Source organism: Coffea arabica, chromosome 3e (assembly GCF_036785885.1).
Source record: "Coffea arabica cultivar ET-39 chromosome 3e, Coffea Arabica ET-39 HiFi, whole genome shotgun sequence".
Classification (NCBI taxonomy): Eukaryota; Viridiplantae; Streptophyta; class Magnoliopsida; order Gentianales; family Rubiaceae; genus Coffea; species Coffea arabica.
In genome coordinates this window covers 23235229-23252071 of record NC_092315.1, presented here as the reverse complement: position 1 = coordinate 23252071, position 16843 = coordinate 23235229, and the positions used below count along the sequence as shown (strand labels likewise).

Sequence of the window (16843 nt, the reverse complement as noted above, 5' to 3'; positions counted from 1 at the left end):
TGATAAGTCGTGCTCAAATTGAGTTTAGTCCCCAGGTTTTCTTGAAACTTCTGCCAAAACCGAGATACGAATCGTGGATCCCGGTCGGAGACGATGCTTACCGGCACCCCATGTAGCCTTACTATCTCGTCCATGTACAGTCGGGCCAACTTGTCCATGGAATACTTCATATTCACCGGCAAGAAATGGGCCGACTTGGTTAAGCGATCAACAATCACCCAAACGGCATCGTGTCCTCTTTGCGTCCTCGGTAAACCGGAAACGAAGTCCATTGTGATATTTTCCCACTTCCACTCGGGTATCTCCAAGGGTTGTAACAGACCCGATGGTTTTTGATGCTCTGCTTTCACCTGCTGGCAAATTAGACACTTTTGCACGTACTGGGCGATTTCCCTCTTCATGTTGTCCCACCAATAGGTTCCTTTCAGGTCCTGATACATCTTACTGCTGCCCGGATGGATTGTATACTTGGACCGATGAGCTTCCTCCAGCCAAAACTCGCATTTACTAAACTTGGCGTACAACTGATGTTCCCTTAACGTTTGCAACACCACTCTCAAATACTCCTCATGCTCCTCGCGTGTCTTAGAGTAGACCAAAATGTCATCAATAAACACAACGACAAATTGGTCAAGATAGGGTTTGAAAACCCTATGCATTAGATCCATAAAAGCGGCGGGAGCATTGGTCAGTCCAAAGGGCATAACGGCAAACTCGAAATGCCCATATCTCGAGTTAAAAGCAATTTTTGGTATATCCTCCTTCCTAATCAACAGCTGATAATATCCTTGTTGGAGGTCCAACTTGGAGAAGACCACTGCTCCTTGCAGCTGGTCGAACAACTCGTCGATGTGAGGCAGTGGATATTTATTCTTGATCGTAACATTGTTTAGGCCTCGATAGTCAATACACATCCTCAAGGTTCCGTCCTTTTTCTTCACAAACAGGACAGGAGCTCCCCAAGGAGACCCACTCTCATGAATGAATCCCCGCTCCAAAAGATCTTGTAATTGCAACTTAAGCTCCTTAAGTTCCGCAGGCGCCATTCGGTAAGGGGTTTTTGAGATAGGTGCGGTTCCAGGTAACATATCTATTTGGAATTCTATCTCCCGTTCTGGAGGTAAAGCTACTAACTCATCAGGAAATACATCCGGAAATTCCCTCACTACGGCTACGTCTTCCACTTTCAACTTATCCGTCGGGGTGTTAATCAAAAAGGCCAAAAATCCTTGCGCCCCTCTACTTATCAGTTTCCTAGCTCGAATGCCCGAAATCAAAGCAGATGAGGCTAACCTACCCCTTATATCCAACCTCAAGGTTGCCTCGCCAGGAATGTGAAATTCTACCACCTTCGTTTTACAATCCAGTTGGGCATTATATTTGGCTAGCCAGTCCATACCCAAAATCACATCATACCCCTTAATGGACAAGCTTATCAGGTCGCCTAAAAATCTCTTTTCACCTACCCATACATCACAATCCCTATAAACCATACTAGTCACCAAACGTTGATTTCCCGTAGGTGTACTAACTTCTAGGTCATATGGTAAACTAGCAGGTTTTATATCGATGCCACACATGAAATCAGGGTTAACAAACGAATGAGTGGCACCAGGATCAATTAAAACTTTGGCAAAGCGGTGGAAAATAGGGATCGTACCTTCTACGACCTCCGAAGATTCTGGGACCTGGTGGGGCTCTAAGGAGTAAACCCTAGCTGGCACCTTCGGTTTGGACCCATCTCCCTTCACTGGTCCAGTATTGGTCCTCGGCGGGGGTTGGCTTCCCTTTCCATCTTGTTTCAGAACTGGGCAAGTAGCCAATTGGTGGTCCGCGCTTCCACATCGCAGACATTTACCCTGTTTCCTCCAGCAGTTATCTTCGGTGTGGTTTGGCTTCCCGCAATGCCCGCAGGGACCGCGAGGTGCTGAAGCCGATCCACTCTGAGTGTTTCCCCTTGGTCCTCGCCCAGCTTGGCCACCCCTAAATGGAGTCCCTCTACCTGCTCCAGATTGTCGACCACCTCCCGCTCCTCGTCCAAATTTAGCAGGAGTGCTCTTCTCACCCTGTCCAGAGCTACTTCCAGGAAAGCCACGCTTCTTCGCCTGGAAGTTCCGGACCTGTAACCGTGCACTTTCAACACGTTGGGCCTTTTCTACAACCTCGCTAAACGCAGTGATTTGAGCCACCGCGAGGTCTTTCTGAATCTCAACATTTAGACCCTGAATAAAGCGCCTAATCCGTCGTTGCTCAGTCATGATTAATTCAGGCGCAAACTTGGACAGACGGGTGAATTGACTTTCATATTCTGCCACCGTCTGAGCCCCTTGACGGAGCCGAATAAACTCGTCTTCCTTCCTCTCCTGGACCAGAGGAGGGAAAAACTTTGCATTGACCTCTCGAATAAAGTTCACCCAAGTCCTGGGCGTCTGCTCCCGTTCCCATTTCTGGCGAATCACGTTCCACCAGGAACGGGCCGCCCCCTCAAGTTGGAACACGGCAAACGTCACTTGCCGTTCATCAGGGTAGTGTAGGGCTGCAAATATATCAACCATTTTTTCAAGCCACCTCTCAGCCACGTCCGGGTCGGGTCCCCCAACAAACTTTGGTGGAGCGAACTTTTGGAAACGTTCGAGAGCTCTATCTTCGCTCTCGACATGGTGGCCAGGGTTTCCGGGGTTTCTAGGGTTAGGGTTTGGGTTCTGGGCTTGTTGCTGCACTACTTGTGCTAGCAGGTTTGTCATTTGCTGCATAGCCGCAGCTATCTGAACATTAGGGTCGGCTTGGGGTTCAGGACCAGGTCCAGTCGAGGTTTCCCCCGCACCCCTAATCGGTGTGGGTTGTCTAGCACCGTGCCCACGTCCCCGACCACTCCGAGTACCTTTCATAAGGTTTACTTGGTCTAGGCAAGAGTACTAAACCAAAGTCGGAATAAGGCAAGTAAGTAATACACAAAACTTTCACAAAACACATATTGATACATTGCAAACATGATCAATAACATATACACAAGCCAAGCAAGATCAAACCACACACATATATACAATCAGTCGAGTCATGTACAGGCAAGTCAAAATACATAGACGATTCCCCGAGGAATGGCCTTCTCAAAAGACATTTACACGTAGCTAATCTAAACAACCAAAACGATTAGCTAAGGCTCTATTCCTATCCCTATGTACATACCAAAAACCACCAACTATCTCAAAAGAAGCCTAAAAGTCAAGGCCTAGTCAGTTGCCGGGGTCTGGGACCCAGGCGACGGGGTAGACTCCTCCCCAGGGTCGGCCTCCGCACACGAAGCCTCGTCGCTACACTCTTCCAGGCCATCGTCACACAGATTAAGGATCGCCTCAGCGCGACCCCTGACCTTACGAACTCGCTTAAGCTCGCGCTCTCGTGTCTCCCTCAATTGCGCGCAAAGGTCGTCAACTCGATCCTCGGCCTCCAGCACATCGTATTCTAGCTCCTTAATACGCGCAGCTTGCTTATCGCTCGTCGCTCTATCCTGGATCGCATCGACCTCAAGTCGAGCATTCTCTCTAGCCAACACCTTACGCTCCTTATCTAGCGCAAACACGAGGGCGTTCGGGTAGGCATACTTCTCCTTACACGGGCACCGTCGGACACGGTTAGACGGGCTCCAACGAATGACGGCCCCTCCCGGCCGCATCTGATATGGGATCACGGGAAGTGCTCGGCGAGGTCTAACTCCCGAAGGGCTAGCACTAGCGTCTCCCTGTCCGGCCATCCTACATCACAAGAACATGTAACCATAAATAAAAGCTTAAAGGCCATAAACAACAAGTCCTCTAATCAAGCAGTCCTATAACACCCAGGCTAATTCAAACCTGGCTCTGATACCACCTGTGACAGCCCCACCTTCCCCTAAGGCGAACCAAAGGGGTTAGCGGACTGCCTGCCCAGCTCTCGCCAGGACTACGGGCAGTTACACGCGATCTAGAACGTTTCTGGAAAGTAAAAGCGCGCTCGGACAAGCCACAAGTATCAAAATAACAAAATATAAAAAAAACGAAAAAGCTGAATAGTAGTCTGGACAGCAGAATCCGGCCGGAATCTGGCCGGATTCTTGGCCGGATACTGTCCAGTGAGCAAGTTCACGGATTCAAAAAAATCCAAGGCAATCCGGCCGACAATCCGGCCAGTTTCTGGCCGGATTCCTGGCCGGATTCGGTCCAGTGCCTTTCCGTCAAAAATTTTTCTTTTGCCGTTTGCAAGCCGAATCGTTCCGAAAGTCAACCAAACATCAACCAAGCATATATACATTGAAATTCAATATTTACAACCACATTGGCATGTCAAAAGCTATTTATCATGAATACACATGTTTGGTTTGCCAATCAAAAGATGAACCCAATACACATTAGGGTTTCATGCAAGAGCGATTCAAAATAGGCATATACATGGCTCAATTTGGCAACCAACTTCCAAAAGTGATCATTTTCCTGTAAGGAAAACAAATGGAATGGTGTGAGCTAAAGCTCAGTGAGCAACTATCACACAATCAACCAATACCACGTAAGCATAACCGTTCATTTCAAGTAAACAATTAAGAAGCAAAACAAAACGGTAAAAGGATACGGTCGGCTCTCAAGAGCCCATTTCCACGCTTACATTCTTGATCCAACTTCATTGACCCTCCGTCAATGTTAAAAGTACCAAACCGTAGACCTCTTTTCACTTCCATTCCTTCCACCCAACATACCCCAACCGGGCCCGCACTCCACGCAGTAACTTTAGGTGATACTCGAGTACACCGGAACCAAGGGTCTCATTACCACAAGATTCTCATTTCAGTCCCCGTGGCTAGTCAATTTTCACGACCAAGCCCTCGCTGGCTCGATTCAATTGAATGCCAACGGGGTCGAGCTCAGTACAGTAGGGCCGTTGGATACTCGTCCAACCAACACCCAAACAATTTCCATGAATGAAATCCAAGAATTCATATAGCAGTACAGTAATACAGTGAAACGGTAAACAATCGGTCACAAGAATAAAAGGAATGAGGGCGGTCAAGTACACCCTCACCCTAATCATTTCCAATAGCCAAACAAGCCTTCAAGGCATCACAATCACATATAGCAAAGCCACATTATAAATCCAAGTGAGTAGTATACTCACCAATTAAGCAAGTGAGGTTTCATGCACCGTCGTCCCTAGTACGTCGTGCACTAACGTCACGTCCTAGAACATGTAAACAAATACCATAAGACTCGATAACGAGTCATAAAGCCAAGCCAATAACAACCCCAATAGGGTTTCATATGCATATATAAGTATATAAGCAAACCAGAAAATCAAGAAATGGAACTCATTTGTCCCAACAACAAAAACAGTTTTTGGCTTCCAAATGCGGTAATGGCACAAAATACGCTACGCTCATCGGATGAGGGTGTAAGACCCACCATCGCGAAGCTAAGAGACAGGGCTACAACAATGTAGAAGGCCTCTCAGTCCAAATCCTAGCACAACTAGGTCAAAAATGCAGAAAACCAACCCAGAACCGTAATTGCAGGTTCCCAAATCACACAAAACTGTAATCAGTCCATTTCAGTCTATACAGGTCCAAATGCATTGATTCCAAAGGCATATGATAGCTAAGACATCAAGCTACAATTCATCAGAAGACACCATCATCAAAATCCAAAGCAATTCCAGTCAAAATGGCCAATTACAAGTGCAGTTCGCACATTCTGATCACCCAGAACAGCAACAGTAAAAACGGCATAACTCACTCTACACTACGCCAAATGACCTGAAATTTTGCAGGAACTTCAAACTCATCAATACCTACAACTTTTATGTTTTGAGCAAAGTCCAATTCGGCCTCTAACCCTATGATCCAAAACCGGACAGATTAGGGGTTAAGGAAACCCTAACTTTTCACAATTCAATCCAAACTCAAAATTGGTTGCAATTTCCTATCATATGCACCTACTAGAGCCAAAGCCCCTTATTACCAACCCTCAAAAATAACCACACCATCAAGATCATATGAAACCAGAAAATTCCTCAAAAATATAAAAACTTAACCAAATCACTTCAAACCAAGAAATAAACCACAATTTCTAACACAATAGCCACCATTAGGCATAAATTCAACATCATTAGGTGTAAGAGGATAGTCAATCACTACTTACCAAGGAAACAAGAGAGAGGAAGTGGTAGACCACCTTAGCTCCTCCAAAAAACTTCACTAAGCAACTCACTAACACCTAATGGAAGGCTTTTATGGAATAGAAACTAGGTTAGGCAAGTGGTTTGGAAGATTGATCTATATGGAAGCTTGAAATTTGAAGCAATTCTCTTCCTTCTTGAGCTTGAGGAAGTCGGCCACCAAGGAGTGAAAATAATGAATTTTGAGGTAATTTTCAAGATATTTAACTAATGGGTCAAAAGTCAAAACAAAAGAATAAACATCATAAAACACCATCAACCATCTAATGACACATGGCATCTCATTAAATGCAATTCAATCCTTTGGTCACCTCACACTCCTTTACTTATCCATTAACACCCGATAAATTTTACACAGTATCCGAAACTTAACCTTATTGGCCGAATTTTTCCGAACTTTTTGCACTAGTGGGTCCCACGTCCTTTCTATATCCGTAATTTTTCAAAAACTACCCAATGCTAGAAAAATCATCTAAAAACTATAAGTACTCATAAAATCCACCAAGAAAATATTCCTAGGCCAGAAAATGCAGAAAACATGAAATTTAAGGGAGAAAACCCTAGGAAAATATTAGGGCAATTATGGGTTCTCACACTCATAATTCTGTTATAACCTGATACGAAATATGGGCCGCTTATGGGCCATGTTTTAGGCTGCAAGAGATTGAATCTTTTAGTAATAGTTAGTAGTTTATTTTCTAGATTTCTATTTTATTTGCTAGGAATAAATTCGGTCCAAGATCTCATGTTGAGTTGGATCCGATTTATAGAGTCTAGGCTCACTATAACTTAAGTTGGTTAATTAGCTTTTATTGGGTTATGTTGGGCCAACTTAAAGCCTTCATTGGATCGATTATAAGCTGACCATTATGTCGCGCCCCACTTTTCGATGTGTGGTGTGTGGTGTGAAAGTAGTGTGTATGTGAACATGTGTGAAAAATGAAGAATAAAAGGCCGTGGGACTTGAAAATGCGACGATTTGGCCAAATAGAGTTCAAAAAGGGTTATTTTTGCATGAAAAATGGAGTCGCCACTTGGTATGGAGTTAGGGTGTACCAAGTCACCCAAAAATGATTTTGTTTTTGAAAAAGCAAAGTAAACAAACCCCTTTTTAAGAACTCTTAGGTCTACGTAACCAGAAAAAGGGATCGGGGGTCACATTTGATAAGGGAGAAGGCAAAGGCAAAGCCTAAGGCACTCCCTCACCCTAGCCAAAGCTAGTTGCGTGACTTAGCCCCACTTTTCCTAATTTTTCTACCCAAGGTATGTATCGCGTGTTGGATATGACTATATGAATGCAGAAACCTAGGCCTAGGGGGACATGGGGCAAATTTCTCTTCAAAGGTTGAGTGGTGCCAATCACATTGATTGTGAAGCCCAATAATGATCCTTTGGAGAGGTCACACATAATCCTAAATGACGTAAAAATGAGTGGAATGCATGCCATGTGAAAATGTGAGTTTGTGTAAAGTGAGAAAAGTGATAAAAATGATAGGATGTAAGTGGAGGTGTGCAAATGTATTTACAAGGTAAGGTGAGTAAAGAACGATAATGTGAAAATAACGTAAAGTGCATGTGTGCGAGTGATATGGTATAAAGTGTGAGTAGTTAAGTGAAAACGTCCAAAAGTAGTGTGAAGTGAGAATGTGGAAAAAGAGATAGAATATAAAGTAGGCGTATGTGGTAGTGAATGAATAAAATGCATGAATCCTATAGGAATGCATCAAGACGGGAACGGGGAGTCCTAACTTTGTGACTTTGATCTTCCCTTTGATTAGAAGGGGGAACTAGCGTGCTAAGGCTATTTGTGGAGCCACACTCGCTCGTTTCCCTTGTCGAAAGGGGACTCTTCAGGCAAATGTACCCTATAACTAGCATGAGGTGCAAAAATCTTAAAATGAGGGGAAAAGGGGTTCGAGGAGCATGCCAAATGATAAAAACTAAGAAAAATGCATGAAATGTAGTGAACATGCAAATATGCACTAACGAAAGGGGGACGGCCTATTGGGTCTGGCGTTGGACTAGCCCTTTCTAAGAATTTCCTACTAGCGTTGGACTAGTGGAAAACGGGACAATGAACCACAACTAGCGTTGGACTAGTGTGGTGACGAGAAAGGGGGCCACAACTAGCATTGGACTAGTGTGGTGTCGTCCATTCATCCATCACATTCATTTATGACTATAAAAAGCGAGTAGACATGCGAATCACTTATAAACACGTAGCACATAACACTTAGCATGCTCGACTAGATGCAGGGCCTAATAAAGCAAATTAACACGTAGCAACAAAAGCAAGCAATGAACCTATTACACTTGCTAACTAAAATAAAAGGGGAAAGGGAAAATGGACCAAAACGTCGCCAAGCCCTATCTATTACAAGCCAAGAGGTGTACACATACCCCATTAAGAATAACTTAACAAAAAGCAAGAGTAAATGAAATAAATGAAAGGAATTAAGGAAAGGCAAGGAAAGCGAAGTAAACATGCAATTTTCACTTAGCACGTTGGATCACGTAGGAGAGCCAAAAAAAGGGAAAAGAAATTATACCTCCCTTGCGTTGATGCCTTAAATGGAGTGAAATCACTTATTTATCCTCCAAAATAAAAGAAATGGTCAAGGTACCAATTTATTTGGAAAAATTAAAGAACATAGGCAAACACAAGCTCACTTGGTCATAAAGCCCCTAAAGTCATGACTTAAGTGCAATTGAAACAAAGCATAGTAATTATTTGAAACAAACAAGCAATGAAGTTGTAAAAAATCAAAGCTGCGAGGGATCAAATTGATGAAAATATTCAATTAATTGGGTCGTAGTAGAGCAAGGGGAGACTTGGGGGCCAAAGTGTAAATTTTCAGAATTATTTCATGCAAGCTACGAAAACTGAAGCAGCCTTTCTTACTTCTGCAAAACTCTCGGCAGTTGCTAAGAAATTTCTGCAACAAACTAGCTACCGGCTTCCATTTTTCAAGCAAGGATTTTAGCCTCAAAACACAACTTCGAACAGAAATAAATTCAACCCAACATCACAACTTCGATCTAAGCAAAGAACCTACTAGAGTTTAGCACCTAAACATGCAAGCAAGAGCTCAGCATTGCGGGTTGCCTTGAGGAAGACAAAGGCGAAGAGAATCATCAAAGGACAAAACATGATCAAACTGTGGAACAAGCTCAGCAAACCAGCAGTGAAAAGGTTCATGAGTCCATGCCAAGTAATATGAAACAAACTTCTGCAACTATTTTCTATTAAGCTTCAATCAACCAAGAATGAAATTGTTGCACTTTGCTTGCAAACTGACCCAGATTTTCTCGTTCAAATACACAACTTCGACTAGGATTAAGCAACTAACAACTTTAGATTAAGCAACCATGATCCAAGCGAACAAGCAACTCAGAAAAATATCATACTCAGTTCTGAAAAAACATGCATGCAATCCACACAAGGGATAAGAAAACGGTTATTGCAGCTACGGTAGCGATTACCTGGGATCCAGACAATGAAACACGAGTCATACCCTCAGAATCTGAAGCTTATTCGAGAAGGCGATGGCAACCCAATCAGGCTGGGAAGAGGACCACTGTGGCTGCTCAATTTCGGCACCGGCAGTTTAAGCGAGAATGGGGTCCAATCCGCCCTCAATGGGCTGGCCCATGGAAGAGAGATCCCAAATGGGGGCCTGGGAGTCATCGCCAGCAGTACAGATGTGGCACGAGCTGTGGGGAGTCCAGGCGATGGCGTTGACACTGGCCTGGTGCCGCTGCAGCTCCACGACTGGAAGCATGGGGAAGCGGATGTCCAGGACGACTACCTTGGCGCTGTCCATAATGATAGTGGCCGTGTACTTGGGGTCCTGTTCGTTCCAACCAAGGCGGACGAGCGGCGTATCGGGCTCGGAGCTCTCGTAGATAATGGTGGAGTGCTCCTTGTCGCGGAGGTCAAAAACCCTAACGGAGCCGTCAGCGGAAACGGAGGCAAAGGCGCCGACGCCGCCCCAAGCGATGTCATAGACCTCCTTGTCGTGGGCGATGAGCTGGGTGTCAACAGTCTCGCGGTCGATGTCCAAGACGGTGCAGGTGGTGTCGTTGCTGGAGGCGCCGATGCGCTTGGGCTTAGCCTCGTTCCAGTCGAAGGAGGTGAGGGGGTCGGAGAACTCGCTGTTGCAGTTGTTGTTGAGGAGGCTCTTCATGTCGACGCGGGTTCCATCGTCGGCGACCCTCCAAACCCGGAGGTAGTCACTGGAGGTGGCGAGGAGGTCGGGCTTCTGGCACTCCTTGTCAGGGATGAAGATAACCTTGGTAGGGGGATAGGGGTGCTCAAAGCAGAGGTTGGGGTCGGAGCGAATCTCGCCGTTAGTATCGTCGAGCTGGACGATTTCCAGGCGGTTGGGATACTGCTCCATGAGACTGGCGATGGCTAACCGGTATTTTTTTGTCCCTGCGGACGCTCCTGTTCATGGCGTATATGTGCCACGGCGTCTCGTAGGTGTAGATCTCCGACCTTCGCTGCTGTTCGTCAGACCCATCTTGGAGGGATCGCTGCTAGCCCCCCAAACTCTCCCTGCTCTCTCCAGTTTTTTAGCCGTTCTCTCCTCTCAGTTTTCCTTTCTTTTTGCCGTCCCAGAAACTCTCCCCCCAAAACTCCTCCTTGCGGCCGTTTCTTCTCAGCTTCTTATATCAACTTATCAACCCTAAAACCCTGCTCTCAATGGCCAGCGATCAAGCTCCTCTCAAAGCCTTTTTCTTGGCCATCCGATGGGCATGCATCCGTTGCTTGCATGTTTTTTTTTTTTTGGAATAATAATTAAACAAAATTAATAATAAAGCTAAGTAAACAAAACAATCATTTGAGTAATATCACATCAAAATATACAAACTAAAAACAACAAAGTTGCCATTTTTCAATCTTTTTTCATTTTTCACTTTGCATTGTTTTTTCTTTTTTTTTCATTTCCAAATGAACTAAACGATTAACAAAATAAATTAAGTAAAGATTGACTAAAATAGAAAAATAAAACAAAAATGCTAATTAGTAATAATTCCCTTTTTTCCTTTTTTTTCAATCGAATTAGTAGATCAAATAAATGCTTGTAAACTAATTAAAATACAATAAGAGACACGAAACAAGAATCAACCAAAATAAATCTAAAATTGAAACAAATAAATCCAAAAATTAATTAAAAAATAAAATCAAATTCGAAACCAAAATTTTGGTGTCTACACATTAGATAGTGGATTTTAGTAGTGGAATCGGGCCAAAGGCCTAGCCTAGCCGAGTTAGGGTTTTCAAGTCACTTTAGGTTTTCAAGTTGTATGGCTATATATAGCCAAGGCAAGAGACCTTCATAGTTACTTTTTGACGATTAATAAAAATTACATTGAGAGTTCTCTCAAGCTTCATTGAATCACCTTGAATATCTTAGATTTGTATCTTAGGTATTCAATTGACTTATCAATCTAGGACCGCGCTAGATTGTGGCGTCTTCTACAATACCGAGGTTCGTTGACCACGTGATCAACGGGTTTAGGTGATCCGCTGCGTTCGTCGTCTTCAACGTGAGTCCCTACCTTCTAGATCCAAGTCTTTTGTACAGGTTGCATCACACGATTGGTGCCGTTCGTATCAGCTGGTATCAGAGCTAGTTGAAGGTATCACGTATATCCCTTAATTCTTGTCCTTGTGTCGTTTGTTTCTCCTTCTTTTTGTGTCGTTTGTTCCATTGTTGTCTCAACCTGTCCGCTTAAATTCGAATCTGTTTGAGTCAAGAATTTTGTCCAAGTGTCTCTAATCTGTCCAAGCTTTGTCGCTTTTGTTTTTGTCTTGTTTTGGAGTCGAAATTTCTGTTTTGTTGCTCTCCTATTTGCGTTGTTGTTCTTTCTTGCGCTGTGTCAGATTTGGTTCGTGTTTGACTTCAATCTGTCCGCATAAGTTTGGTGTAGTTTGTCGTGGTTGAGAGTCAAATTTTCTGTCCAAAGCGGCTACAATCTGTTTAGGTCAGTCCGCAATTGTTTCCTCTTGGCCTTGCGTTGAAAATTTCTGTTTTGCGTCTCTCTTTTGTTGGCTTGTGTCAGATCTGTCCATCGTGTGTGTTGTGTTGTGTGCGGCTGCCACAACTTGTGGTTTGTCCGTGAGGGTCATTAGGGTTTCCTAGGTTTTGCTTGAGTCAAAAAAAAAAAACAACAAGGAAGTAGCCCCTGCCGTACCTATCCTTGCTGCCCAGACTTTGTTTCCTTGCAACTCATGATTTGTGGACTGTTGGGGGGTTGTAAACCGTAGTTGGGAAGCTAAACCATAGGTCTTGTGTTTTGGGAGACAACCCCAGGAGTGAGGAGAAAATTGGCAAGTGCGTGGCCTGTTTGGATTTCCCTTGGCCGAATCAAGAGCCGAATCCCTTAGCTGAATCTGATTTGCTGAATCTGATGGTTTTGTTTCCTTCCTTGGTCAGCCATAACACAAATTGGTAGTTGGTATGAACGGCAATTGCATGAAATCTGATTGGCCTCCTTTGTCGTGCAAGAAACCTGAGTTGTTTCCTTGTCTCCATTGTGGTCTGTCCAGTTTTTGTTCCCTTGCAATCCGTGAGTTGTGGGCTGGTTTGGAGGCATCGAAACCATCTTGATAATCTTGAGTTGGATATAGCCATTGCATGAAATCTGATTGGCTTCCTTTGTCGGCCATCCTCAATTAGTTGCGGTCAGCTAAGTCCCAAGCTAAGACAACTCTAGCCGGCCATTCTCTCACTTTGTTGCTTAAAAAAAAAAAAAAAACAGCAAACAGAGTGTTGTTCGGCCAAGCCAAAAGAAAAAAACCAGATTTATTGCCAACCATTTGAAGTGTTACATAGTGGTCCGAATTCTTTCAAAAAAAAAAAAAAAAGAACACAACATCTAAAAGTTTGACCCACTACTTCTTCGAATACTTGAACACTTCGAGCCTTGGGAACTTGTTTCATTTTCCAAAAAAAAAAAAAAGTTTCTTGTATTCTCTTGCGGTGGTGAAGGGTTTCCTTGGTTTTGGTGTGACTCTTGTGGGAACATCTTGGGTAACCCGTTGGGGGGGAGCCTGAGAAGGGTTAGTTGCACCATTTTGGTTGTCCATAATTCGTTATTCTTGTCTTGATCATAGCCAAATTGCCAAATTGCCTTGACCAGAAGTTGCGAGTTTGTTTGCGGCTTGTGGGGTTAAAGTGCACGGCTATTAGGGTATTTAATAGCCTAGGCCAGCCGTGCCTTTGATTGGTTTCCAAAACCAAATTGGTTTCCTAACCTTGAGGTTTCCTAATTGTGAAAGTGTCCAAATTCAGTCTCCTACACTTTCTCCTAAATTTTCTCACCCTCTCCTACATTTTAGCCTTCTTTTTTCCTACATTTTAGGAATTTCCTTACCCTTTTCCCCTTTCCCTTTTTTTCGGTCAATTTCCCTCCAATTTAAGTAGTAGATCGCTACCCCTCTCTTTCCTCATTCGAACCTACTAACAAGCAAGGCAGCTTGCGGTTCTCAAAAAAAAAAAAAAAAAAAGAGAGAACAATATTTTTTTTTAGGCTGTGTCATTTTCTTCAATTCCTTTCTGTGTCTTAGTCTTTTGTGTTTCCTTTCATTGGAGTCGTGCCATTTCATTGTCCCTCGCGTCAATCGTTCCATTATTCTCTATTCCATTGAGGATTGCCACATTCTCGTGCTCCAAAATTGGAAGTTCATTGTTTGCCTGGGAGGAGTTCTAATTTCTTCAAGGTAAGCTATCAAGAGGACTTGAGAGCATTGGCGAGATTCTTAGAGTGCTCTTTGAGTAACATACACGAGAGCTGAGCGAAAACACGTAAGGGAGCGAGTGAGGACTGTTCTACTAATGTTTGTTGAGTTTTACAGGTAATAAAAGTATGAGACAAACGAATGTTCAACTGGAGCTTCACCATCTTGTGCCTAAAGGAGTAAATACTATGGCATTGCGTGAAATAACTGAGCAATTGGAAATCATTAAAGCTCAAAAAAATGATTGGTTTTATACACGTTGCCACATCAAGGATAAAGTTTGCAGCTTAGCCATTGATAAGGGTTGTGAAGTTAACCTCGCAAGTACTGTCTTGGTTGAGAAATTGAATCTTCCAACCATTGATCATCTTCGACCTTACAAGTTGCAGAGTGATAGTGGTGATATTTGGATTACTAAGCACACACTTGTTCCTTTTCGTATTGGCCCATACGTGGATGAGGTGTTGTGTGATGTAGTTCCCATTCAAGTGACACATGTGTTGTTGGGACAATGGTGGATGTTTAATCGAGAAGTCAAATATGATGGATATACTAATAAGTATTCCTTCACATTTAATTGCCATCGTACCAGGCTTGTGTCGCTTAATTCTAAGCAACTTTGTATTGATCTAGCATACATGAAGAGTGAGCATGAGCGTTATAGTATGAAGAAAGAGCTAGATGAGGGAATTGTGACTGAAGAGGTAAAATTCGAGGGAGTTGAAAAGGAGAACGAGGTTGAGAATAATGAGGGGAAAAAGTCAGCTACTGAGCATGAGAAAGAGATTAAAAATTCTGAGAGTAAGCTGATTGTGAGAAAGGATGTGAGGTCATATGTTTTTTCTAACGATCTTACCGCTACTTTGTTTAGTGTTTCTACTTTTATGCAGGTTAAGCAAGGAAAAATTGAGTTGATCTTGGCATGTTCTATGCCTAAATCCATTGGTGAATATCAAACTTTTCATGGAGTTTGCACCTTAGGTGTTGTATCTCTTTGTTCTCCATTGATGTTCAACGTCAACCATGAGCCTGATTTGCTTGTTGGGAGGAATAATGAAGTTTCAAAGGGAGTTTCTACACTTGAAACTTGTTATAAATTTCCTTCTTATTTTGTTGGTGATAATTCTTTCCTCATTGGTCCAAATTCTGACTCCTTACAACCTGGTTTTATTCTTCAATTTGAGGGTTCAAAAGCTGCCTATCTCGATCTTGCTCCATTTGTGCAAGATAGGCCATACCAACAACAACTTGCAATGAATTTTGTAACTTTGCACAATCATGTCCGAGACCTTTCTAACCTGATTGAGCATCACTATGAAGATCCTTATCTTGTGAATGTGAATGGTAAGCTGTCAAGTGATTTTATACCTACAAATGCTAATTGTGTGATTTATTGTGTAGGTCCAAATTCGATCATTCATGACACAAGGCTGATTAAAGAGCTTTGGAGTGGTTGGAGTAAAGCCTTGAGTTTCCCATGGTGGATTGTGAGCATTTTCAAGCTGACCAAGAGACATGTGCACCGAATTACAATAATCATGACGTATGCAAGTATCCTTCATTCTAAGAGAGCCAATATGTGGAGATTTGAGGAGTCATACTGCCAATTCTTGTGGTACCATTCATTTCCAAACACGATTTGAGGACAAATCTTTTTTCAAGAGGAGGGGAATGATACGAAATATGGGCCGCTTATGGGCCATGTTTTAGGCTGCAAGAGATTGAATCTTTTAGTAATAGTTAGTAGTTTATTTTCTAGATTTCTATTTTATTTGCTAGGAATAAATTCGGTCCAAGACCTCATGTTGAGTTGGATCCGATTTATAGAGTCTAGGCTCACTATAACTTAAGTTGGTTAATTAGCTTTTATTGGGTTATGTTGGGCCAGCTTAAAGCCTTCATTGGATCGATTATAAGCTGACCATTAGATAGTGGATTTGAGTAGTGGAATCGGGCCAAAGGCCTAGCCTAGCCGAGTTAGGGTTTTCAAGTCACTTTAGGTTTTCAAGTTGTATGGCTATATATAGCCAAGGCAAGAGACCTTCATAGTTACTTTTTGACGATTAATAAAAATTACATTGAGAGTTCTCTCAAGCTTCATTGAAGCACCTTGAATATCTTAGATTTGTATCTTAGGTATTCAATTGACTTATCAATCTAGGATTGCGCTAGATTGTGGCGTCTTCTACAATATCGAGGTTTGTTGACCACGTGATCAACGGGTTTAGGTGATCCGCTGCGTTCGTCGTCTTCAACGTGAGTCCCTACCTTCTAGATCCAAGTCTTTTGTACGGGTTGCATCACACGGTTGGTGCCGTTCGTATCATAACCAGTCCATGAGTTGCTATAGATTGGCGATTCACACTCTTATTATAGAAAGATATATTAAAGTTACACATTGGAAATTAGGTTAAAAATTTTGTTGATGATTTTTAAATGGAATAATTTTAGAAACCTCCCCTAAGATTTTTTACAATTTCAATGGCCTCCCTTGAGGTTTATAAAATTACATTGACCTCACTTGGCAGAATTGTGGGCCCATTACTTATATCACATGGGAGAAAATTACTCATATACCCTAAGACATTATGTCTTATTAGAAACTAATATCTAATGATTGAGTAATTAGAACACTAATAAACTATTAGTAAGTAATTAATGGAAATAACTGTTGAAAATTTCTTTAATGATGAATGATGATTTGCAATTACAAAATAATGCCAATTGATATACCAAATGACACTATTTTGTGATTGATAAAACTTGACAATGTTCAGAAATCAGTTGTACACAACATGAGAAAAAGGGTTTTTGTAGAAGGAAAAACATAGGGTAAAAGTAGGTTGTTCATGAGGAAATTTTCTCTGAAACTCTTAAAGTTTTGATAATTATAAAGTA

The 16843-nt window shown here is 42.7% G+C and overlaps 1 pseudogene; it reads right to left on the bottom strand.

Moving 5' to 3' along the window:
• Positions 1-9656: 9656 nt before the first annotated feature.
• Positions 9657-16843, bottom strand: part of LOC113737480 (WD repeat-containing protein LWD1-like) — a 36846-nt pseudogene continuing 29659 nt past the window's right edge.